Consider the following 27,461-nt stretch of genomic DNA (forward strand, 5'->3'; position numbering starts at 1 on the left):
CTTGTAATCTAAATGTAGATATGTTTAATCCATATTTACCTTTCTAATTAATAAACCGCTAGTTTTACACCGATAAAAGCCTTCACATTTTAATTCAAAGGAGGTTTTCTCAGAGAGCTGATTTTCATTGTTCATCAGGCAGGCACATCATTTAGTGGAAACCAAGTGAAATTGTATCTGTGAGTCCAAGCATAGTCCTCCAGTGTTTTCTAGGATTCATCTAAAGACTTAAATTTAACATTAATGCAATTCCCTCTAGGATATACAGTTCCTCAATCTCGCAGAATTAGTCCAGTACCTGCTCTTCTGGGTGCCAGGATGCCATAGACACCCTGTAGTTCCTTTATCCAAATCCCATTACTCTTCAGGTTTGGGATTCTAATTCATTAAGGAACCTAGGCTTTTCGTATAGTATTTGTATAAACGCTGAGGTCTCAATATGGAAGAAAAAACAGGAAAAGAAGAAACAGGGGGTGGGGAGGAAAAGGAATAGGAGGAGGAGAAGAAGGATTAGGAGGAAGAGGAGAATTAGGAGGAGAAGAATTAGGAGGAATAGGAACAGGGGAATAGGAGAAGGATTAGGAAGAGGAGGAAATTTGCATGTGGCTTTAAGTCCCTTAAGCTTCTGGTTAAGTGGCTCATCTACACAAACCCCATCCCATGATCCCGTGACATAGGAGGTATTTCCTGTAATCACTACTGATTGTCCTCCTTGTTCCCTGTGACTTATTGTTCATGGCCTCATGACACCATCCCCATCCTCTAAACCCAATCCAGTGGACCTGCACACTCAGCGCCCAGCCCTCTTTGTGATTTCTGAGCTCTTTTGCTGAGTAATGGGATTTGGATAAAGGAACTACAGGGTGTCTATGGCATCCTGGCACCCAGAAGAGCAGGTACTGGACTAATTCTGCGAGATTGAGGAACTGTATATCCTAGAGGGAATTGCATTAATGTTAAATTTAAGTCTTTAGATGAATCCTAGAAAACACTGGAGGACTATGCTTGGACTCACAGATACAATTTCACTTGGTTTCCACTAAATGATGTGCCTGCCTGATGAACAATGAAAATCAGCTCTCTGAGAAAACCTCCTTTGAATTAAAAGTGGACAGTCATCCGAGGCAGAGTTCCTTCAGAGCATGGTTGAGCCTGAGTTCCACCCCGGCACATCTCAACCTCAATCGACTTCAGAACCTTTCAATCATTTCTGTGACATTTCTGAATTTCCTGACTGCACCAGGGCAGGAGGATGACTCTCAGAATCAAATCGAAGATCATTTCATTCTAAAGCTCCTCCTATATTGACATTTCTAGGGAACGATGGCAAACTCAAGGCCTCAGAGGGCCCCAGACTCCATTTCATTAAATACAATTTTTGAATGGGTATCAGGGACCTTGACCTCAGGAAACAAGTTGGGCACTATTTATGTCGACATTTGGGTCATCAACGTTGCTATGATGCTTCCTTTGGGTTAATTTAACCCTATTTAACCACATATTTCAATAATAGATTTAAACTCAGAGCAAGGTAGTCAACTGCACTCACGTCTTATGTACCATTTACAGACTCCAGAAGACCTATTGTCCTCTCTCCACCATTTTGTCTCTTGCCATATTTCTTCAGGTTTATTAGTGATTTATCTCTTTTCATCAAGTATTTTCCTGGTCCAACATTATTTTATAATTCAAATATTAGGACACAGAAACAAAAAATGTGAGTTTGTATACACATGAAATACATACGTCTATGTAATATATATATACACATACACTAAAATAGTTTGCAAAGGGGTATAGAAATTGGAAGGGGGATAATATAAACTTAAACAGGTTCAGAATTTTGCCAGAAACCAGCCCTGAGCTTAACAATAACCACATCTCAGCAGAAAGAAGAGAGGCTGAGTAAAGGCACGTTTCCTAGGAAATGAGTTCCCAGTGTGAAACTCAGAGTGAGGAGAGAGAACTTTGAGAATTTGCCACACACCTGCTTAGACAACACTTACAAGATGCATATTAATCACACGGTGCACTTTCCACTGGCTGCTTGAACAGGCATGTCATGTGTGAATGAAGTGGGCCAAGGTCAGAAAAATAGCGATTGTTGGAGTATGTGATAAATGTGATAAGGTGATGCGTACTTGCTGTGAGTCAGTCACTACTCACCCGCAGAAGATTCCTGCCTCATGGGAAGTAAAATCTGTATTGCTGAATCTCACAAATTTCCAGAAAAAGCCAGGTTACTACGGGAAATTTCCTAATTTTTAAGTGTGAAATTATTCAACCAAACATACTATGAAAAAAAAAAACTATACAATTTACAGTGACCATGCAATAGAAATACATCTGATGAATGGGTTTGGCTCATGGGCCACCAGCTTATGACTTCTGATCAGTGTTTTGAAATTATCCCTGGGAGACGTGGGGAAGAAAGACTCAGTCTGAAAGGAGCCACATGCAGTTTTGTAAGACACTTTGCAGACTTCAAAGTGACTGAGTCAGAGTATGTACAGAAAACGTGGCCCAAGGGAGAACGGAAATCTAAAATGAAACACGTGAAGGTTAATACTGGCCGGGCGCAGTGGCTCATGTCTGTAATCCCAGCACTTCGGGGGACTGAGTCAGGAGGATTACTTAAGGACAGGTGATGGAGACCAACCTGGGCAGCATCATGAGACCCATTTCTACAAAACAAATGGGAAAATGCTTGCTACCCAGAGGAAGGAAAAGTCACTCATTTGCTATCACACAGGCATACGCATGTATGATAGCCGGCTATCAGACTAAATCAGGCAGTCAGAAAGAGAAAACAAAAAGAAAAGAAGCAGGCAAAAATAAAACAGAAAAATATAAAATTTAATCTTTCAATTTCAAACTTTTTATCAGACAAGCAGACGAGGACTAGAAACCCAATGAAGATGGCAAAAAAAAAAAAAAAAAAAAAAAAAAAAGACAAAATTGCTTTCCTATGTATCCTATAGCAACAGGTGTAATTCTAGTTCTACATTAAACTGCAGGCTTCATACAAGGACTTACCACAACTCTTAGTTTTAATACTGGCTGTAATTTATGTTATGCTTAGACAAATTCCTGAGCTCTCTGTACCTAATTTTTTTTTTAATTAGTGAAAAAACACAGAAATAGCTTACGAGCTTGCTTTAAGAAATAGATAAATAGAATATTATATTTTTAAACCTCATTATGCGTAAGTGTTTACTATCTCCTGGTGATTTGATTCTTGGAGAGCATAGCAGGGGCCTTATGAGAAATGTAAATATGGTCATTGACCTATTGTGCTGGTGACAAAAGAAGATGAGTCTTCTCTAGGAGACTGGATCAGCTTGGCTGAAAATATTCACTGCATACCAAATTCGACTATACATTGTATGTCTGTCACTGAATGTTTTCCTTAGTTGTTTTGTGTGTAAAATAAATTGGATGTATGTTCAATGTGTATAATTCAGGAACCTTATTTCAAAAGTAATTAAGGTCTTCCTGACTTGAGACCAGATAATTACAGTTAATGTAATCTTAAAAGAGCCCCCAGGACTATTTACCATTGGTAAACACATAAGAATCGGAGCAAATTGACTTTCATGATCACTGAAGCTTCGTTGGGAGAACTAGGAACAGAGAAAAGAATGATAAATTAAAAATTAGTCTCCTAAGACTGATGAAGATAACATATATATTCTTTTCATTTACTCTTAGACAACACTTACAAGATTTTTGCCCAGTGAAAGTGGCACGTGGAACATGGAATGATGTTTCATAAAGATAAATCCAGAGATGAGTGCTGAAGTCCCACCCCGCTGGCCCCTCACACGGGCTCCCCTAGGCCAGCCTGACTAGCTCTACCCTCGGCCTGCAATCAGGCGAGAGCCAGCGCTGCTCAGCCCGGCGCCACCTCATGCAGAAGAAAGTGTGTCTCCAGGCCTCACACTGCGCTGAATGTAGGGATAGGGAGATAACCAGGCTTTCCTTCCGACTCAGAGTACAGACGCAGACTCGGTAATGACTGAGCCAAGCCAGACTGACTGTAGTAAGATAAGAAATTAACTACCAGTCAGGAACTAAGTCAGCAGACATGCAAACATGTCGTAAAACTAGAACAGAGTTGGTCTTGGGGAGAAAAAAGGCTTGGGAATTATACCTGGAAAGATATGGCTAATAATGACCAAGAAGAAAAAACAAATCCAGTTTGGAAGTGAGCGATCATTTATGATGTAAAATATTTCTTAGAAATAGAATCTAGAGAATGCTTGGAATATGCTTTAAACTACCTATATTTAATTTTTCTTGTGATTTCTGTATTGTTTGGTGTAAAATAATCTTAATCTTTCCAGGTGGTGTCTAATTAAGGCACATTCAGTGATATGAGTCATTCTCTAAATATACTGTATCTAAAAAAATTTAAAATTTTTGGATCAAAGAAAAACTCTCAATTATTTTAAAGTTTACTCTTCCAAATTCTAAAATGTATTCAGAAAGTTATATACAACTATTTTAATGGTCACTGTGGGCCCAACTTATCTATATAAATTTACTTTCTTATTTTACTGGTGCTAATGTTTAAAGATACTTAAGTATGCCTATTTCTTTCCTTTATGTAGAAGTTTGAAATCCATTCCTATGCCCTGAGAGGACGCTTTGAGATTTGAACACATAAAGTATTGTTACGTGCTTTCAAAACTTTGCGTTGTGTTTTAGCTGAAGATTTTTCAAGCAGTAAGCCTGTCCTATATCACACACGTACTGGGACACCCATGGACAAAATCATGAGACTCCGTCTTCCTGACAGATTTCCTTTGTTTCCTGGGGAAATCTCTGATAGCGTCACTCTTTTTTTGTGCCCTGTATGTTTTTTTTGTTTTTTCAGTTTCTTCTGTGTGATATACGTGATGCTCTTACACTGCAGGGTAGGGCTTTTAAAAAATCTGATTTAGAGTTTGTCCTACTATTATATATTTTGCTTATAAAAACTTTGTGTTTTTTCAAAAATTCCTATCACACTTATTTTGGTCAAGCTGACCTACAATAAACCACACATGGTAAAGTGCACAGTTTGACGAGCTTCGATAAATGCACATATAATGGGTTGAATTACGTCCCTCACGAGATATGTTAAACCCTGTTTCTCATTTGCGAATAGGGCCTTTATTTGGAATTAGGGTCACTGCAGATGTCATTAGCCAAGATGAGGCTGTAGTGGAGTGGAGTGGGTCCTTAAACCCCTTAACTCCAGGCATTCTACACCATAATAGATTGATACTGGTTAATCTACATCTGTCTGTCTATCGGTCTATCTATCCATTCATCCACTCCAGGCATTCTATACCATAATAGATTGATACTGGTTAATCTACATCTGTCTGTCTATTGGTCTATCTATCCATTCATCCACTCCAGGCATTCTATACCATAATAGATTGATACTGGTTAATCTGTATCTGTCTGTCTATCGGCCTATCTATCCATTCATCCACTCCAGGCATTCTATACCATAATAGATTGATACTGGTTAATCTGTATCTGTCTGTCTATTGGTCTATCTATCCATTCATCCACTCCAGGCATTCTATACCATAATATAGATAGATACCATATACTATGTACCATAATACCATACCATAATATAGATAGAAATTACCATAATATACCATAATATACATAGAAATGTACTTCAACATTTCTGGATGTATGGTTAAATTTGGTATATTATTCCTTGAATACTCTGAACAAAATAATAGTAGGTTTTATATAAATAGTAGAGGCTCATTATTATAGCTCATTGGATAAATAAACCTTTTAGGTTCTATTATAAAATAAATGCTTCGGTTTCTATTCACAACGATTAATTCATTCAAATAAATTATAAAGAAAAAGATAAGAATTTCTTTTACAAACACAGTTAGAATCAAAATTCAAGTGCTAAGCTGATAACATTCTCATTAATAGCAATAAAGCCTACAACACTTATTCAACCCGAAAAATAATTGACTCATCCCAGAAAGGCTTTTAATTGTAGAGTTTAAATGTCTCTTCTCATAACCAGCAACTTGTACCTCATTTAATTACTCAGATAAAGAGGCTTTCGATTTTCTTTTATAAAAGAAAACACTAAAGACTATTTAAAACGAACAAGTGGCCAGGTGCAGTGGCTCACGCCTGCAATCCCAGCCCTTTGGGAGGCTGAGTTGGGTGGATCACAAGGTCAGGAGTTCGAGACCAGCCTGGCCAGTATGGTGGAACCCCATCTCTACTAAAAATACAAAAATTAGCTGGGCACCCACCTGTAGTCACAGCTAGTTGGGAGACTGAGGCAGGAGAATCGCTTGAACCCAGGAGTTGGAGGTTGCAGTGAGCTGAAATTGTGCCACTGACTCCAGCCTGGGTGACAGAGCAAGACTCTGTCTCAAAAAACAAAACAAAGCAAACAGGCACCACCAACATGACACTTTACAGTGAGGATTTCAAGGCAGCCTATGTTCCTAATGACATAGAATTCCAGAAAAGGAAATAAATCCAAGGTCTTCACATATAACCATGGAATGAGGATGTGCAAGAGAACACCGGAAAGAAAATCAGATTTCCTATAACTGAAAGCAAACGAAAGCAAAAACAAAAATCCCAGCTTCTCAAATAGCTTAATTCATGTCTGGTAAAGAGTAGAGGATGGAAAGGTGCTGAGCACAAAACAGTTACTAACACTCCCCTCACCCTCCAAAAAAGGTGGTAATTTATATTTATCAGGCAGTCATGGAAGTTTTTTAAAAAGCAAGGTTATTTTTCCTTGCGTTATTTACACTGCAATATATTTTTTAAAGTTATGGAATGATGAATCTGTTCACAAAAAATGTTTTATCACACATGTAGGATATTTACAGTGAAATGAAAATGAATAAATAATCTTGTTGATAGAATTGAGATGCTAAAGATTTTTTAAAAATCAATAAATTTCTAAGTTGGAGTTAATTGTGTGGTTTGTATGATAACATAACCTCTAATTATTCTCATTTTTCTTTTTTTTTTTAGACCACTCGATCTCTCGCTACTCCTTAAACATATATTTGTACTACAGTTTTACTGATACAGTACTCTCAGCCTGCATTTTCCACTATGTAGTTTATTCTAATACATACAAGTGTCCAGTGGCTTTTATTACTTCTGTTCCATGTGCCCTCAAATTCAACATGTTTAAAATTGAGCTCACTCTGCCTCTGGCTATGCTTCCCCAGAAGTGGATGGCAGCAGATTCCACCCATTCATCCACACTGGGAACCTGAGATTTACCTTCGATCTCAAATTATATTTGTTTCCCCTCATCCAAACACTTACCCAGTGTCCATAGATTTTGCTTCCTTCAATTTTCTTAACTTTTCTTTCTTTCCATCATGACTGCTGCCTTGCTGAGGCGGGCCCTCACTAAATCTAGCATGGATAATAGGTGGGAAAGTTTCCTCAGTTCTCTTTCTGCCTCTAGTCTTATTTTCTCCAAATCCATTTTCCAAAGAAGTCGTATGTATCAATTCAAAGCTCATGATATGACTCTGAAGTGTTTTTTTCAACGGCTCTACATTTTCTTCAAAAGTAACTCCAATCTTCCTTACCTCGTGTGTGAGAAGAAGCTGGCACACCCCTCTCCTTATCTGCAAGCAAAGGTGGGGACAGGAAGAAGTTTTAACTGTCAATCAAGCAGGAAATTTTGATTATGTTATGTCATTTGAATAACTAACTGAAAGAACTGACTGGGAAAATCAGGAGGTCCATCTGAGTTTCAGTTAGCAGAGGAAGAACTAGGCCCACCAGGTCAACGTAAGGACTCATGAGCAGTAAAGAGGCTGTGTGATACTTTCATCCCAAGGGTGGCTGGTTCGATATGCCAGTTACATTTGTGATTTTCTATACTCAATACTGTGTCTGTACTTCAGATTCACAGGGTCCTGTTTGTGTCGTTTATTCTAATGCTCTCTCCTTAATTTCGAATGTCTTATCTCATTCTCCTGCCTTAATTGGATAATCACTCTTCATCCTTTAACACAGAACTAGTCATCTCACTAGTTCAGATCTTGGTTTGTATTCTGTGTCTTTTTGCCTCCTGTCTTTTGATTGACGCTTGCCACCTTACTTACAATACTGGATTTTGGTCATGTGTTTTGGTCTGACTGTCCCTTGGTCCAGGAATGCCTTAAACTCAGAGAATGTATCTCATTCATCTTTGTTATTTTCAGAGCTGAGAATTGGGTGTGAAGTGTTAGATAATCCGTAAACAAAATGAATGAAATGATGTTGCAGAAGACAGACAAATGGGATAGTCATCGACAGTAACAGAGAGGTGGTCATGATTATTTTCCAGGGTGGCTGGGGAGCTCCGCCTTGGAAGGTCCATCTGTAATGGCAAAAGCCTTTTTAACAGAGCTTCCCGAGGACATAAAGAGCTTGACTGTTATTGAACTAGCAGAGAAAGTTCAGGAAGTATAGTATCATCGGAATACTTTGAATTGCACTCTTTCTATCTATTAGAAGCTGAACTGGGCATCTAGGAGCTACAAAGAACACAAATATGGTTCCTGCGCTTTAGAACGACTGTGTAGCCAGGTATCGCTTTTGGGGAATAGTCGTCTTCTGAGAAGGTCTGTTTTATTCCTGAGATACAGAGGTCACAGGGAATTCTCTCAATTGCTTAATAATGAAACTAAAACAAAGTCTTACTCTCAGCCAGACTCACTTTGTCTAAGGGAAAGAAACCCTGTCTTTCCCATGCTTCATTGAGATAAAACAGCCCTGAGCTAACTGTTGTGTTGACTCAATATGCAAATCGAAAATAGAATGATTTGGCTACAGACAATTCAGGCATGAAGATTTCAGTTGCTCTTATAAAGGAAACTGTCTTGATACTGGTTTTCAGTAATTCTTTTGAGAAAACTCTACAATTTTAATATTAAAAAAAGAAAAACTGCTATGTATATAGAATGAGTAGCAAATGTTTCTATTTTCTTTTGGAAAGCTACCCTAAGCTAGAAGGTGACTTTTAGTAACACTGTGGCTGTGTATTTATGCGTGTGTGTACGTATGCACACATTTTTCTATCAATGACTATCTCTTTCCTTTTCTATTTTCGTATGCTACCCTTTATTTAGTTACTTATTTTGAACTTTATAAGGCTACCTAAAATTTTAGGAATTTCTTTCATTGAAAAAGCCCGGGTTTATCATCCTAGTTATTCCAATAAAAATGAAGAGGAAAGCAAGGCATCTTAGAAACAGACTATAATAACTGTTATATAACCACTAGAAGGGAAATGGAATAAGGAACTATTTCGTAGAATTAACAGTGCTTAACTACTGTTTCATGTTATACTAAAAGCACTCAAGGTAAAATAAAGTTAGATGACTCAACCAGCGTAAACATGCCACCAAAGCTGAGTAACAAGGTGTAAGGGTCAGATTCATTAGGGCTGCCTTGAGTCTTAAGAGTTCATCTCCAAAGCCGTCGTCTCGGCCACCTCAGCTTTGCAGTGACATCCCAGTGTGCAGTGCTCACTCATGGCACTGTCATCTCTCTGAGTGATTTATGGCCTCTGAAGTCAGCAGCAAGGAGACTGCAGGAGGCCCCTGCTGAGAACCACACGCACTGAAGGAAAACAGCTGCACACATCCGTGCAGATTTCTTTAACACTCGTGTGAAACAAGGCATTACGCTGGACATGCCAAGTCTTCCTCTATTTTTTTTTAATGGAAATATCCTTATCTGGGTGGATGAAGGATGGATACGATTTCTTAGGTGAAAATCAAGTGTTTCCGTGGAGATGCTGAAAAGATTAAAACACACTCATCTACTTTCTCTTCCTCATCAAAAAAATGAGCAACAAAATACTGAATGCATATGCTCACACATGTACATATATTTGCATATTTTACTTATTTCGTTGTAATCTTTTCCCTTTCTAGAAGCAAAGCTGCTCTGGAAAGGAAGACTACATTTTGTAAGCAAAGATAAAGCACTCTTTGAATAGTAAATTGTTTTTAACAAAAGAAGAATTCAGTCTAAAATGAGAAGAATAATCACTTTTGGGGAATTTTCCCTTTTTAAGTTTTTGAGTTTATTTAAATCTTTACTGAACTAGAAAACAAGGTAAATTGTTCTCCAGCTTTTCTGGTTAGCATACCAAGAAGTTCTAGGACACTATTTGAGGACATTTTGACAAAATCATCCCGATATGGAATGAAGTCAATATTCAGTAACGTATAATTGAATTTTATTTTAGTGGATGTTAGAATAATGATATATGTGTGTTAAACCACAAGCTTCTTAAGGGCTTTATAATGTGTGGTTAGAGGACTTTCCAGCTGCCACATATCCTGCCAGACGCTTCAGCGTTTTGGTCTGTTCCACCGTTGAGGAATGAAGAAACTTACTCCCCAGAAGTGCTGTCGCCACGTTCTGACGGCTTTCGACAGCTGTGGCCTCACATGGGACGTGTCCAGAGGAGCTCTGTCAATCACACACTTGGGCTTGGGTTTTAAAATACTGATCACGATAGCAAAGATTAAAATAGCTACTTTTAGTTACACGAATTAGTACCATTTGGTTGCGTTTTGAGATTTTTTTTGATATGGCTATTTATATAAAATTGTCTCACACAGTTATCAAACGCATAGGATTAAAAATATAAGACCAAAATAATATTTAAGTAAGATGTAAAACACAGCAAAACCACAAGTTGTAAACTCGTTTCCCAAAGTCATGATAGAATACTGATCTCATTAACTTCAAACGGTGCTAGTTATATAAAGATATGCACGCATGATCAAAGCTTAGGGTCGGGCGCGGCGGCTCACACCTGTAATCCCAGCACTTTGGGAGGCCGAGGTGGGCAGATCACAAGGTCAAGAGATTGAGACCATCCTGGCCAAGGTGGTGAAACCCCATCTCTACTAAAAATACAAATTAGCTGGGTGCGGTGGCACGTGTCTGTAATCCCAGCTACTCGGGAGGCTGAGGCAGAAGAATCCCTTGAACCATGGAGTCAGAGGTTGCAGTGAGCGCTCCAGCCTGGCAACAGAGCGAGACTCCATCTCAATAAAAAAAAATAGCTTAGATATCTCTGCCATGAACATATGTAATCCAAATAATCTTTTTGGCAAATGTGTATACAGGGAATATTTTAAAACTCGTAATACTTGTCAAGAGGAAATTAATTTCTACTTGAACTAAGCCAACATAAAAGTCAAAAATGCCCTTTGGAAATTTAATCACAAAACAAAAGATTGTGCATAAGGAGTAAATCTGCATATATAAAAATGACCTACAACATGGTCTAAACATTGTCTTAACATAGCCCGGTTTAGTAAATAACTTAGCTGTGTGACCTTGGGTAAGTCATGTAGTTGCGGTGTCTTCACATAAATAACTGAGTTGTGAGGGTATATTGAGCCATACATTTCATAGGACTTTAAATAATAAAGCAAATTTATGATACATGATTTTGAACATGATTATAAATGCTTACATTATATACATGTGCTTTATATATGTATATATAGCTTAGCTGCATATCTAATGATGGTTATACTTTTCTATTTCTACATTAAATATATTTATATGTGTTCTTTTGAAAAGTTTAATTACTAGAACCAACAATATTTCTTAATTTTATGAAAAGGTTCTCACATTAAAGGAAGAAAAATGCCATAACATCTTTCTCTTCAGTAGTAAGAACAAGGGAGAGAATTAATTGTTTTAAAATGACTGTTGAAGAATGATGAGAGGCTCTCTGTACAATAAACAAGCCAAACTCAAATATATGGAGAGAGTTTCTGGTTGTTTATGCACATACTATAAACTTTTATGTTGGGAAATCAAGCTAGTGATGTCCAAAAATCATTTCTTTTTTAGATTTCCAGAAATTCATGACCAAGAATGGTTTAGCTCATGTGCATATTACCTTTGGACACCGACCAAGCAAACAAATATAAAAAACCAAGTGAAAAATGTTTGTCTGGCTTTGTTAAATGCTGAAACAGGATACAGTCTTATTTTAAGTGCAGAAGAAAATTTGTATTTTATTTCAATTTGCTGAACCGATTTTTGTAGAACCTCATCATAGCAACATTCTTGTGGCAAGTAAAGTCATCATATTGTTCCTATCAGTAGAGGCGGATCAGAAACAGACTCTGGACATATTCCAATTTTAAGGGGTTCAGAAAGAAAATTAAAATTAAACTTCAAAGCTGAAGTGCTCAACACTAAACTAGACTAATAATGTGTAAAGTGGAAAATTAAGTAATTCTAAATGTTAGGGGCATGTGAATATCACTGACTCATCTTTAATTGTATAGAATGATAAAAAATTAGTGTTATAAGTGATGAGATTAATTCAAGCTGACTGTAAACAACAATGGTTTATCGTTTCATTATTTATGCTTTTGTTTCCCTCTTTTTCCTTTTTGTTAACAAGCTTAGTGCTTGGCAATAATAAACGGGTAGCTCAGATATTATTTTCTCTAGAAAACTTTGTTGCTCTTTTCTAAAAATACTCGTGTACTTGGTTTATTCACACTTCTATTATAACCCTTCTAACTCTGCTTTAATGTTTGGATTATGTATCTATTTCTCTGTGGTTTTCTGGAGTGCAAAGACCATGTTCCTTGTTGGATTTTCCTTTTCTACACAAAGTATGGTATTTGGCATATAAACACGTTAAAAGTGGTGAACGAGCGTTTCACAAAAGAATTAATGAGGGAAGCAGTAAGTGAGTTCATAGTAACCCTCAGTTGTTGATGGGATCAACTAGATTATTACAAGCAAATCCTGTTGTTTCTTTCATTCATTCTACAAATATTGATCGAGTTCTTGGTATAAATAAAATAATTGGATCCATAGCTGTCCATCAGCCCTTCATTTAAGGTGTCATCCATGGGAGTAAAGATAAGAGACAAGGAAGTGGTGCCTGAAAGCTCAGCAGTTATGGGATTTGAGGCCATTCTAGGCTCTAAAAACACTGTGGTGACCTTAGCTGCTTAAACTTTCTGGTTATCAGTTTCCTCATTTGTAATATAAAGGGATCACTGTAATGGTCTTTAAATTCCCTGTAAGCTTAACATTTTATTATGATGATTGATAGTTGTACTGCTCAGGCACAAGCTCTGCAGGGTCCTCATCACAAACAGCTTGAGGCAGGGGTATAGAATCATTATAAGGGATATCAGCACTGAGAGATTGTGATTCTGGTCATGCTGTTTGCGGAACACAGCAGAGGTGGTAGAGAGGCAGAGAGGACTCAAGTGGAGGTGGTGGTGGTGTGTGTGTGCGTGTGTGTGTGTGAGAGGAGAGAGACAGAATGAGAGAGAGATGGAGAGAAAGAGAGAGAGAAATGGAGAGCAAGTGTGACTGTTCAGGGGAAGAATTGGTAAAACGTGACACTGAAACTCAGTTTTTAAGGATGAATTTTGCAGGGGCACAGCCGGGAAGTGTTATGGGGTTGGTCATTCCAAATGTCAGAAACAGCATGCACAAAAAAATCGGGTTTAGAAACAGTAGGGGCATAAAGAAAATTGGAAGCACTTAGGTTTTGTTGGAGAATTTATGTGTATGACAGGTTGGAGACTGGAGCTGCAGGTGAGAGGCAGACCTAAAGGCTCCTGGATTCCAGGCCTGAGGGTGCAGACTACAGTCCACACTCAGACAGAGGTGACAGATGCTAGTTTTGGAAGCTCAAGGCAGCTGCTGTGGAAGGCGGAACTCAAGGCAGTAAAACTAGGAGCTGTGGCCTCTTGAGAGCAAGGCGAGGTGAGATCCAGGTGAGAGAGGGAGGCAAGAGACAGGTAAGCTGGAGCTGGGGCCGTGGCCTGTAAAAGAGCCCCTAGTGAAGGACATTTAGAAGGAAGAATCCATCGATAGCATTTGGTAATAGAGTAGCATCGAACATCAGGGAAGAATAGGAACTTTTTTAGGTTGTCAAAGTGAGGGGAGATGATTTTCTTGACAGATCACCAGCCACATGGAAACATAAATATACCTGTGGTAGAAAGATGATGAATTTGGTTTTAAATAGATTGAATTTGAAGTGCCTTTGGGGCATTCAGAAGGAATAGCCCACTGCATTTAGAATAACATCCATAAACCTTACTAGCCTGGCCTTGAAAGCCAACTGCTGGTGCTCAGCCCTCATCTCCTGCCCGGGGCCACTCCACCGTTCCTGCACCCCCTGACCCACTAAAACTAGCCCACCCCTGAGCTTTTGCACTTGCCGTTTCCTCCACTGGCAACAATTTCTCCTCAAACATCTCCAGGGCTGGTGTCTATGTGTTTAGCCTCAGTTTACGGAGTCTCTGAAGATCATCTTAGCAGAGCCACCTTCTGAGACCATCCGAAGTTGCATGACCCTGGTCGTTTCTGTCACGCCACGTTTTATTTTCCGCAAAGCTTCTACAACTATTTACAAAGCTCGCGGTTATTTTCGTGTTTACTTGCTCTCTACTTGACGGAAAGGCTCTGTGAGCATAGAGAGTTGGTTTCGCTTGCCGTTGCGAGCCCGCCCCTAGCACAGAGCCTGATGTGCACTAACCGCGCTGACGGGTGAGTGACGGTGCACCTGGCGGCGGACTGTGGAGAGACCCGGCGGATGCGCAGGTCGGCAGAGCAGGAGGAGCGCATGGACGTGCTTCCACTGTTCAAGCGCCTTCACGTAGTCAGATAATGCTACAAAATTTACAAAATAAGATACTTCAACCACAATTGGTTTTTTCACTCTGACTTCCCCTCTTCCACCCATCTCATGTTAGTTGATATGAAAAAGTGTGTTTGGAATACAGCTAATGAGACATTGAATTAGAATACGTTCAATTTGGTTTCAATAGGATGTATTTACACAGTTTGCAACATACAAAACCATAAATGCCAAATTATATAGAGAAATGCACATTTTTTTAGAATGAGAAGAGAAATAATAATAAATTATAGGTTTTAAAAAGATAACAAATACCTAATCTTCACGAAGCCTAGAAAATAATGTGTTTTTATGTTGTTTATGCCGGATATTGTTCCATAATCCTTCTTTTCCTATGTTTTTGGCTGAGTAGTATTTAATCTCCTCTTCCAATGGCAGCGCTTTTGTAATGTCACTTTCTATAAAAAGGAAAGGTAATTCTATTTTTCTACTAGTATGGTTGATTTATTTTAAACGGTGCTTGTTTAGAAAAGTACTTTTAACATTATACTTTGTTAATGAAACATAAAAATTTCAAGGATTGTTTGCAAATTTAGGAAAATTTCATTTTTTCTTCGTTGTTGTTGTTGTTGCTTTTGAGACGGAATCTCGCTCTGTCACCCAGGCTGGAGAGCAGTGGTGCAGTCTCGGCTCACTGCAACTTCTGCCTCAGGGGTTTAAGCGATTCTTCTGCCTCAACCTCCTGAGTAGCTGGGACTATAGGCATGTGCCACCACGCCCAGCTAAATTTTGTATTTTTAGTAGAGACGGGGTTTCACCATGTTGTCCAGGCTGGTCTTGAACTTTTGACCTCAGGTGATCCCCCGCCTCAGCCTCCCAAAGCGCTGAGATTAACAGGCGTGAGCCACCACACCAGGCTGATCTCGTTTTTTCACACAGGGTTTGTTACTTACATGCTCGCTGTTTTTGGAACTGCTCCAGATTTGTGCCCTACACATGCAGGAATTCTGATAAATTCTAATTTATGAAATCTTCCCCAAAGTTAGATAATGTATTTATTTTTGTATATGCTTTATTATACCATATATTTCTGAAAAGAGAGAATTTCCATTACTTGAGAGGAAATTTTCAACTCATACTTTATTCGTTCAATACTGGAAGAATTTTTAATTATGTACATTTCAAACTATATTTCGTTTCCATTCCTTGCATGCTTCTGCTGACAGGTCCCCCAGGACACTGTCATATACCACTCAGCCCTGGCCTTGCCCCTTTGTCACAGTGGGATACAATTCAGCTGAAAGAAGGAGAAAATCCTGTCAGTCACAAAACCATAGATGATCCTGGAGGACATTATTCTAAGAGAAGTAAGCCAGGCATAGAAACAGAAGTACTGCATGATCCCACTTACATGTGGAATGGAAACAAGTCGAACGCATAGAAGCAGAAAGTAGAATGGTATAGGAATGTGTTGGTGGAAGTGTACAAAGTTTCAGTTAGGAGAAATATATTCTGGAGACCTATTTGGCGGATGTAGTAACAATAATGTACTGTACCCTTGAAAATTGCTGAAAGTGGGTTTTACATGTTCCCACAACACAAAAATAAGTATATGTGATATGTTAATTAGCTTGATTTAATTATTTCAGAATGTACACACATGTCAAAACATCATGTTGTATCCCATAGTATGTACAATAAAAAGTAATTTAAAACAACAACAAAAATCCAGAACACACAAAATTCCTGTAAACTATAAATAAAAATATAATAGCCAGGCATGGTGGCGCGCCTGTGATCCCAGCTACTCTGGAGGCTGAGGCAGGAGTTTTGCTTGAGCCCAGGAGTTCAAGGCTGCAGTGAGCTGTGATCATACAACTGCACTCCAGCCTGGGTGACAGAGCAAGGCTCTATCTCAAATATATATAAATATCATATAGTTATATATATATATATATAGCTATAAACTATAAAATATACATTTACAAAATATTGTATATGTAAATATACATTTATAAAATACATTTGAGTTCTTGCTGCCCTTTTTTTAATGGCAGCATCTAAAAGATTGGAATTTGTCCAAGTAGAAAATCCTACTTTTTTTAACCATTACTTGGCTGAATGTCAATGAAGGCACGTGGTATGAGAACATGGTTGTTTATAAGAAATCATCAACAGATACACATTTATATATATGTATATTTACCAACAGTTGACCCTTGAACAACATGGGTTTCAATTGCATAGTCCACTAATATGCAGATTTTTTCCACCTCTGCCACCCCTGAGACAGCAAGACCAAGCCCTCTTCTTCCTCCTCTTCTACTCAATGTGAAGAGGATGAGAATTAAGACCGTTGTGATGATCCACTTCCACTTAATAGTAAATGTATTTCCTTTGTCTCTCTCTCTCTCTCTCACTCTCTTTTTTTTTTTTTTTTTTTTTGAGATGGGGGTCTCTCAATTTTGCTGAGGCTGGCCTCAAACTCCTGGGCTCAAACGATCCTCCTGCCTCAGCCTCTCAAGTAGCTGGGATGTTGAAGCAGGCCACATGACATCATGCCTGGCTTCCTTGTGATTTTTTAAAATAACACTTTCTTTTCTCTAGTCTCATGTTTTTTGTAAGAGTATAGTGAATGTAGTATATAATACGTATAACATGCAAAATATGCATTAGTCAGCTATGTTATCAGTAAGGCTACAGGTCAACAGGAGACCATCAGTAGTTAAATTTTTGAGGAGTCAAAAGTTTCAACTGTGTGCTTGTAACCCCCATGTTGTTCAAGGATCAAATGTATATATGTATATATTTCCATATGTGTGTGTAGATACATGTATGTGTGCATATATTCACACGTGTGAGCTTATGTGCATGTAGACTATTCTGTAAAACTCAAAATCAGAGAAAAAATAACCTTTGTGTCAAGTAAAATATATCAATGGCCATAATCAGATATAAATCATAATTCTAATATGTAGTTGACATATAGAAAAAAGCATAAGAATTTGTATTGATATGTTTAAGTTAAATTATAAAATTGCCTAGAGTTAGAAAAAGCAAAATTAGTTTATTATGATTATTATTTTCTCAACCTGATATTAATGAAGTTATTTTTTATAATAACGGCACATATTGAAAAGCAATTTCACTCTGTCCTTCAGAGCATCTGCTCCACATTGGAGCTATTTTCCCTGTAGATTTTTTTTGTAAGGCTGTAATTCTATCACATGGGCAGATTGTGCTAAAGCAAGCAAAAAGGGTCACAACCTTCTGTCTAACCTTTGCTATTTAGATGGAAGGCCCAGGGCTTTCGAGAATGTAAATTGTCCTGGCCTGTTCTCTGGCAAAACAAGAATGTATAATTGAAGAATTATTTTTTTGTAAAACCAAAATCTGCCTTTTTTCCTCGCACTAAGCATTTCTCAAGTATTAAATTTAGAGACAGCTAATTATCAGCTATTCTTTAGAGCACAGGAAAAACAATTTAGTACTTAGTAAAATGAGCATGTGGTCTACCTTATTACTCTGTTTTTTGGTTGATGAATGTGAAGAATTCACACAGTCATGCAAGAGAGGCAACAGTAGTGTTCTCTTAGGAAGACAAAATTATAAGATTGGAGGTTAACACTTGCTCAACCCAGTAAATAAGCATTTGGTAGATATTTCTGATCTTCTGTGACTGATGAAGAGGGCTGATATTTCTAAGAAACTGGTAGTGAACTTTAAAAAAAAAACAACAACCCTGAAACCTAGCATCAGGCATGACATGAACTTTCAAATGACACACTGTGCTACTAACTTTTAGTGACTTTTGCTAAATTAATCTAAAAATGCTCTTACTAAATCCATTTCTGTAGAAATAAAGAAAATATCAGTGATGTGCAAACTCACAGCTGCAAATCTGCGTCTGACTGCAGAAGATACTGCATATTTCATCAAAGCCTCAGGGCTGTCATTATTGATGTTTTCCAGAACGTGGTGTGAAACCCGACACAAACAAATTGCCAAAGGGGAGAAAACTGTGATTGTGAAATTCAACATCATCTCTTGGATGCCTTTGCTTTTTATTTTTGACAGACTTTATTTTTTAGACCAGTTTTAGGATTACAGCAAAATTAAGCAGAGGTATAGAGATTTCCTATATATCCACTGCCCCCCATACAGGCATAGCCTCCCCTGTTATCAAAAGCCCCCACAAGAGTGGTAAATGTGACCTCCATTGACACATCATTCTCACCCCAAATTTACCTTAGGTGTTAGACATTCTATGGGCTCGGAAAAATGTATAATGATGTGTACCCACAATCACAGCATTATACAGGGTAGGTTTCTTGTACTAAACGTTCTCTGTGCTCCACCTGTTCAGTCTCCCTCTCTCTTAAGCCCGGGCAACCATTGATTATTTTTACTGTCTCCATAGTTTGCCTTTAAAAAATGTCATATAGTGGCTGGTGCCTGGAATCCCAGCACTTTGGGAGACTGAGACAGCCAGATCAATGAGGTCAGGAGTTCGAGACCATCCTGGTCAACACAGTGAAACCTCGTCTCTGCCAAAAATACAAAAATTAGCTGGGTGTGGTGGTGCGTGCTTGTAATCCCAGCTACTCAGAGGGCTGATGCAGGAGACTTGCTTGAACCAGGGAGTCGGAGGTTACAGTGAACTGAGAATGTGCCATTGCACTCCAGCCTGGCAAGAGCGCGATATTCTGTCTCAAAAAAAAAAAAAGTCATATACTTGGAATCATGTAGTATGTAGCCTTTTCAGATTGGCTTTTTTTTCACTTAGTAATATGCATTTAAGTTTCCTGCGTATGTTATGACTTGATAGCTTATTTCTTTTTAACGTTGAAAAAATTTCCATTGTCTGGATGTACCACAGTTTATCCATTCACCTACTCTAGGCTCTCTAAATTTCTTCTAAGTTTTACCAATTATGAATAGACTTGCTTTAAGTACAAGTTTTTATGTAGACATGTTTTCATCTTCTTTGGGTAAATACCAAGGAGAGTGATTATTGTATCAAATAATAAAAGAATGTTTAGTTTGGTAAGCAACGGCCAAACTGTCTTCCAAAGTGACTCTACCATTTTGCATTCCCACCAGCAATGAAAGAGTTCTTTGTTCTTTATTCTCACTAGCATTTGGTGTTATGGATATGAAGCTTGGCCATTACAATAGGTGAGTAGTAATATCTCATTGTTTTAATTTGCATTTCCCTGAGGAAGTATGATATGGAGCACCTTTCGCATGTTTATTTGCCATCTGTACATTTTCTTTGGTTAGGTGTCTATTTAGGTCTTTCGACCATTTTTTAATTAAGTTGTTTGTTTTTTTATAGTTTAGATCTAAGGATTCTTTCTATATTTTGAATAGCAGTCGCTTACCAGATATGGCCTCCCATCTGTGGTTTCTCTTGTGATTCTTCTAACAGTGCTTCTCATGGAGCAGAACTTTTTTATTATAATGAAGTTCAGTTCTTCAATTATTTCTCTCAGAGATTATGCTTTTGGTATATCTAAAAAGTCATTGCCAAGCTCATGCTAATCTAGATTTTCTCCTATGTTATCTTCTAGGAGTTTTATAATTTTGTGTTAGAATCCATTTTGAGTTAATTTTTGTGAAGAGTATAAGATCTGTGTCTAGTTTTATTTATTTTTGCATGTGGATGTTCAGTTGTTATAGTACTGTTTGTAGAAAAGACTGTTTTTGCTCCATTGTCTTGCCTTTGCTTCTTTGTCAAAGATCAGTTGGCTCTGTGTAGGTCTACTTCTGGGCTCCCCATTCTGTTTCTTTGACATATTTGTCTGTTCTTTTACCAATACCACACTGCCTTGATTACTGCAGCTTTATAGTAAGTCTTGAAATCTGGTGGTATCAGTCCTCCAGCTTCGTTATTCTCCTTCCATATCGTGATGGTCATTGTGGGTCTTTGGCCTTTCCGTAGAATCAGTTTGTCAATATACACTGAAATAACTTGCTGGAATTTTGATTGGGGTTGCATTTAATGTATAGATTCAGACGGGAAGAACTGTCAATATTTAGCCTCTCTATCCGTGAACATGAGCTATCTCTCTATTTATTTACTTCTTTGATTATTTTTTCATCAGAGTTTTGTCATTTTCCTCCTAAAATCTTGTACATATTTTCTTGGATTTATATCTAAGTATTTCATTTTGGGTATGCTCATGTAAATGGTATTACGCTTATAATTTAAAATTGTACTTGTTCATGACTGGTATGTAGGAAAGCAATAGGGTTTCGTATATTAACTTTATGTTTTGCAACATTGTGATAAGTTAGTTTCAGGAGGTTTTGTTGGTGTTATTAAGTTATTGTTGTTGATTATTTTCGATTTTCTACGTAAATAATCATGTCAACTGCAAACAAAGACAGCTTTTTTACTCTATCGGTGTGTTTTATTTATTTATTTATTTTCTCGTTGCATTAGTTAGGGCTTCCAGTATGGTGTTGAAAAGGAGTGGTGAGAGGTAATATCCTTGTCTTGTTTTTCATCTTAGCACAAAAGCTTCCACTTTCTCACCATTAAATATAATGTTAGCTGTATGTTTTTGTAAATATCATTATTAGTCTGAAAAGATTCCCCTATTATTCCTAGTATACTGAGAGTTTTTATTGTGAGTGGGTATTTACTTACATCACATGCTTTTTCTGCATCTATTGATATGATCATGTGATTTTTTGTAGCCTTTTGATGCGGTAGATTACATAAATTGATTTTAAAATATTAAATTATCCTGGCATAACTGGGATAAATCCCAGTTGGTTGTGGTGTGTCATTCTTTTTATGCACTCTTTGATTTGATTTTCTAACATTTTGTTAAGGATTTTGCATCTACGTTAATGAAAGCTATTGATCTGGAGTTTTCTTTTCTTATAATATCTTTGATATTTGTATTAAGATCATGTTAGCCTCACATAATGAGGTAGAAAATACTCCCTCTTCCTCTATATTTTAAAAGAGAGTGTAAAAAATTGGTATAATTTATTCCTTGTGTTTGGTAGATTTCACCTGTGAACTTACTTAGGCCTGATTCTTTTTGTTTTAGAAGGTTATAAATTATTTTTTAAACTTTCTTAATAAATAGTCCTATTCAGGTTGTCTATTTCTTCTTGTGTGAGTTTTGGAAAACTGTGTCTTTGAAGGAATTTGCTCATTTCATCTGGGTTATTAAATATGTGGACATAGAGTTATTAATATTATTCCACTTTTATCCTTTTACTGACCATGGGATCTGAAGTGATGTTTCCTCCTTCATTCTTGATCATAGCATTTTGTCTTCTCTCTCTTGTGTCCTTAGTTAGCTTGGCCAGAGGATTATTACTCTTATTGATTTTTTTCCAGAAAATCAGCTTTTGGTTTATTGATTTTCTTTATTGATTTTGTTTTCAATGCCATTGATTTCTACCCTAGTTTGTATTCTTTCCTTTTTTTTCCTGCTTACTTTGTGTTTAATTTGCTCTTCTTTTTCTGGTTTCCTAAGGTGAAAGCTGAGATGATTCATTTTGACCTTTATTCTATTTTTTTCTTTTTCTTATAAAAAATATTTATAAAATAAAAAATATTTTATTTTTCAGAGACAGGGTCTCACTCTGTCACCCAGGCTGGAGTGCAGTGGCATGGTCATAGCTAACTCTAACCTTGAACTCCTGGGCTCAAGCAATTCTCCTGCTGCATCATCCCAAATAGTTAGGGCTATTTTGTAGAGACAGGATGTTGCTATGTTGCCCAGACTGGTCTTGAACTTCTGGTCTCAAGTGATCCTCCCACCTTGGCCTCCCCATACAGGCATCAGCCACAATGTTCTTTTCTAATCCATACATTCAATGCTATCAGTTTCCCTCTGAGTACGGCTTTTGCTGCATCTCACAAATTTTGACAAGTTCTGTTGTCATTTTTATTTAGTTCAAAATATTTTAAAAATTTTCTTGAGAGTCTCTTTTAGCTCACAAGTTATTTAGAAGTGTGTCTTCAATATTTACATATTTGGGGAATTTCTCCATGTATAATATTTTTGTTATTAACTTCTGGTTTAATTTTATTGCAGTCTGAGAGCAGATATATAATTTCTACTATTTAAAATTTCTAAGGTGTATTTTATGACAGAAGATGATCTATTTTGGTGAATATTTTATGTGGGTCTGAGAAGAGCGTATTCTGCTGTTATTAGATTAAATAGTCTATACATCTATACATGTATAGATCATTATATACAGTTGATTAATGGTGTTTTAAAATTTAATTATGTCCTTAGTAATTTTCTGCTTGCAGGTTCTATACATTTGTGGTAGAGGGACGTTAAAGTCTTCAACTATAATAGTGAATTTACTTATTTCTCTTTACAGTTCTATCAGTGTTTGCCTCAGAGCTCTAATGTCTGCTCTGAATTCATATAACCACCCATGCTTTCTCTTGACTAATGTCAGTATGGTGTATTTTTATCTATTTATTTACTTTTAATCTATATGTATCTTTGTATTTAAATTGGATTTCTTGCAAACAATATAGAGTCTTATTTTTTGATCCACTCTGCCAATTTCTGACTTTTCGTTGGTGCATTTAGACCACTGATACTCCAAGCGATTATTGATATAGTTGGATTATTGTCTATAATATTTTTTATTGTTTTCCATTTGTTGCCCTTGTTCTTTGCTTTTAGTTTTGAATTCTACTTTTTTCTGCTTTTTTTGTAGCTTCAGTTTGTTTTTTATTGAACAGAGTGAACAAGAAATTATTGGTTCTTCAAAATCAATTATTATTTTTATATCAAACTAGAAAATTAATACTAAACTTTAAATTTTATCAGCTTGTTATTTGACAAGTACTTTTTTTTCCCCCAGGCACTGCCCTTTACATCCAAGCCAATGGGTTTTCTATCTATCTGTTTCCTATTTTCTAGTTTGGGTATTAATCATTTTTAAATCTTTGTGGTTATTATTGATATTCTCAACTTTTACTATTAAAATGAGCCATTATTGATAGTAAAGCATATTTTAAAGGATTTCTATGGTGATTAAAAATTTTTCTATTTTGTAATATGGTGTTATTTTCACATAGAAAAATACCTGATACATTTGAGACCTCAGTTATCTCTCATATAAACTCTCACTGAATTTATCTGTACCCAAGTAATGGTGTTAAGAAGTCTTGCTGTGAAATGCAGTGAGGTCAGTCACATACGTGTTGAAGTACAACAGAATGTGTGTGGGTTGTTTCTGGGCTCTTCTGCTTACCAGCTGTATGTCCTTGCACAAGTTAACTAAATTATTGCCTGTCAGCTTCTCATCAGTAAACCAGGGAGTATAAAGACAATCCACAGTATTATTGTGGGTGTTAGCTAAAATATTTTAATGCAACTATCAATTAAAATTTTTGAAATATAATAGATGTCCCAAAATGCTGGCTCACCATTCATTATTATTTTAATCTTTGCATTTCAGTCTTTTGTTATACTTTCTCCAATATACAACAGTCTAGAATGGAAATATGGTCTATATTTTTGAATTCCCAAGCATTTTACCTGGCTATTAGCATGAATTCAAGAAGCATTTGTTGAAAGAAAAATAAGCATCTCAGATTGTAAGCACTAGTGTAAACATTTACTTGGCCACTAAGAAAATTTAATAATTAATTAATATATTTAGATTTTGTTTCAAAACTCTTTAAATGTGTATGATAAAACTAAGCTTTCCGGTATTTGGGTTTATTCCTCATAACTTCTTTTCCTACACTGCCTTTGTGAAGTTTTCTCTCTAATAAACCACCTTTAAAGTTTGAAACTGCAGAACCACAAAGTGTACACTTGCTGTATACAGTAGAGTCCTTTTGGTTGCACCAAATTCTGTTGAGAGTTTTACCATTTTAATAGGCATCAGTCAGTGTCTGCAAAAACTTTGCACACATATAAAACTGTTGCTGAAATCTTTTATTATCTGGAGAAGGAAAAGCACTAATATTTTCGCACCATAAAAGTCCTAAAAATAATGCTCTGATGGTAAAATAGTACCCTATATGTGAGTATCATGGTTATAGATTTAATCTAAAATATGAAATAATCAATACTATATAGCCAAAATCAAAAACATATTGATCAATCAATAAAAGAGATGTTGACCAGTAATGATCAAAGCTTACCCATACCACCAAGTCCAGTGTTCATTTGTAGCAGCACAGCACAACGGTTCCAGATACTTACTTAGTCTTGCTCTCCATATTGTGTGGAGTTACTAACTAATGGATGAAAATTTTCTGTTAAGCAAGATGAATAAATTCTAGACATCTTTTGTACAGCATTCCACCTATAGGAAACCATATTGTATTGTACACTGAAAATTTTGTTAAGAAGATAGATCTTAAAAGCGTTCTTACCACAATTTAAAATAATTTTTAAAATTAGCTAATAAAAAAGATCGTCTAGATACTCATTTCCAAATATAAAGATGGATAATTTAATTGTCTTTAAAATTTAAGCCCCGGTGAAGTGTCAAGAATGTCAGCATTTATTTCTGTATTGAAAAATCAGAACATAAACATAAACAAATCAAAACATCAACTGCTACATTCAGGTCTCCAACTTTAGTATCAACTCTCTGTTAATTGATTTTAGGTCCACATATTTGTCCACCATGCACATTTCTAAACCCATCATCTGGAATTAAAACTACTTACCTTCTCTCTATGCAATTGCCACTTAACGGGAATTTCCTGGTTGTGTTTAGGAATGCGTTTATTCTCATGCAGTCTTTGAAGGCTGCATTGCCCAGAGTTCAATCTGGTTTCATAATGTTTACTTCAATCTCGTTTCATATTGTGAAGCACAGGGGGAGAGGGCAAAGAGGTAAAGATTCCCTACTCCTTCCCGCCCACCCACCCTGACCCTATCCTCTCCCCACTGTCTGAGACAGTGGCTACATCTGTCCATGGCTCCATCCAGAAAGGTCCACTGTTACTTCAGTTTTAACCAGATAATCCCTGCCCCTGAGCTCTGGTAAATGTCTCTTCTCTTTGCTACTCTAGCCTTGGAGAAATAATTCCTTGCTGGGGTTCCTGATACCTGGGTTTCCTCTCAGTGATTTCGCTGGTGTTTCAGCCCTTCCATTACCTTTGCAGCCAGTCCCCAACTCCAAATTATTCTTGTCTAGGGAACTCAAACAACTCAAGAAGAAAAAACACAAATAGCCCCATTGAAAAGTAGGCAAATGACATGAACACATACTTTTCAAAAGAAGACATGCAAATAGTCAACAAGCATATGAAAAACTGCTGAATATCACTAATCAGAGAAAAACCAAATTAAAGCCATAATAAGACACTATCTTACAACATTAAAAAGATATGTTGGTGAGGATGTGGAGACAAGGGAATGCTTTATACACTGTTGTTGGGAGTGTAAATTAGTGCAACCTCTATGGAAAACAGTGTGGAGATTTTTCAAAGAACTAAAAATAGATGTACCATTTGACCCAGTCATCCCAGTACTGGGTATCTACACCAAAGAAAAGTAAGCATTACATCAAAATATACCTGCACTCATATGTGTACCACTCAAGACAGCAAAGATGTGGAATCAACCTGAGTGTCCATCAAAGGATGATTGGATAAAGAAAATGTTATATATATATATATATATATCTTTACATATTTATATATGCCATGAAAAACTACTCAGATATAAAAAATAATGAAATTATGTCTTTTTCGGAAACTTAAGTGGAACTGGAGGCCTTTAAGTAAAGTAACTCAGAAATGAAAATCAAATATGGCATGTCCTCGCTTATAAGTGGGAGCTAAACAATGTGTACACATGGACATGGAGAGTGGAATAATAGACATTGGAGGCTCAGAAAGGTGGGAGGGTGGGAGTGGGGTGAAGGATGAGGAATTACCTCTTGGGTACAACGTGCACTATTTGGGTGAAAACTACACTAAAAGCTCAGGCTTCACCTCCACATAATATATCCATGTAACAAAACTGCACCTGTACCTTCTAAATCTGTAAAAATAAAAATTAATCCTTATTTCAGATGCAGTAGGTGGCTCCTGTTTTTTTGTTTTTGCTTTTTGAGAAGACATATATGCTCTGTATAATGATATCCTAGGAGTCACATTTCTGGATCTACTTTTTCAGGGTCATTTCTAAGCATTGTGGATTATTAATCTGTTTTAGATTGAAAATACTGAATTATACAGCTTCCATGGTATTTGAGAATAAAATCATATTTTCCCTAAGAAATGATATTTTTTTCCTTATAAAAACACAAAGCAGTATAACTTTGATAATTAATTATAATATGGATTGGGAACACATGCACAGGTAGATGGCAAGTTTGATGAAATGTTACCATGTGATATAGGATTTTCATATATATCTCATTTATTCTTGCAACCACTCAACAGGGATATTGTGTAACATAACTTTCTGTTATGAAATCTGTACAATAGCTACAAACCAAATCCAAGGCTGTCTGAGTCCAAAGCCTAGACCATTTCTACTCTGTAAAACTATTTCTTCTTCAGAGAAAATATTTAAAACAACAGTGACAGCCTATGAATGTTCAATATGTATAATATGGAAATTTGTCTTTTTTCTTTATTTTTCTTGCTATATTAGAAAAACTCCTTGCAGCTTTCTAAGATTAATGTTTCCTTTCCCTCTAGGAAAGAGGATAGAGCAAAACACATTTTGTTTTATTAACGATTTGAGTTCTGGATTTAATAAATTTTAAACATACAATATGAAATTAAAAGAGATGATGTATTTTGGAATGAGGA

Source organism: Macaca fascicularis, chromosome 5, assembly GCF_037993035.2.
Source record: "Macaca fascicularis isolate 582-1 chromosome 5, T2T-MFA8v1.1".
NCBI classification, from domain to species: Eukaryota; Metazoa; Chordata; class Mammalia; order Primates; family Cercopithecidae; genus Macaca; species Macaca fascicularis.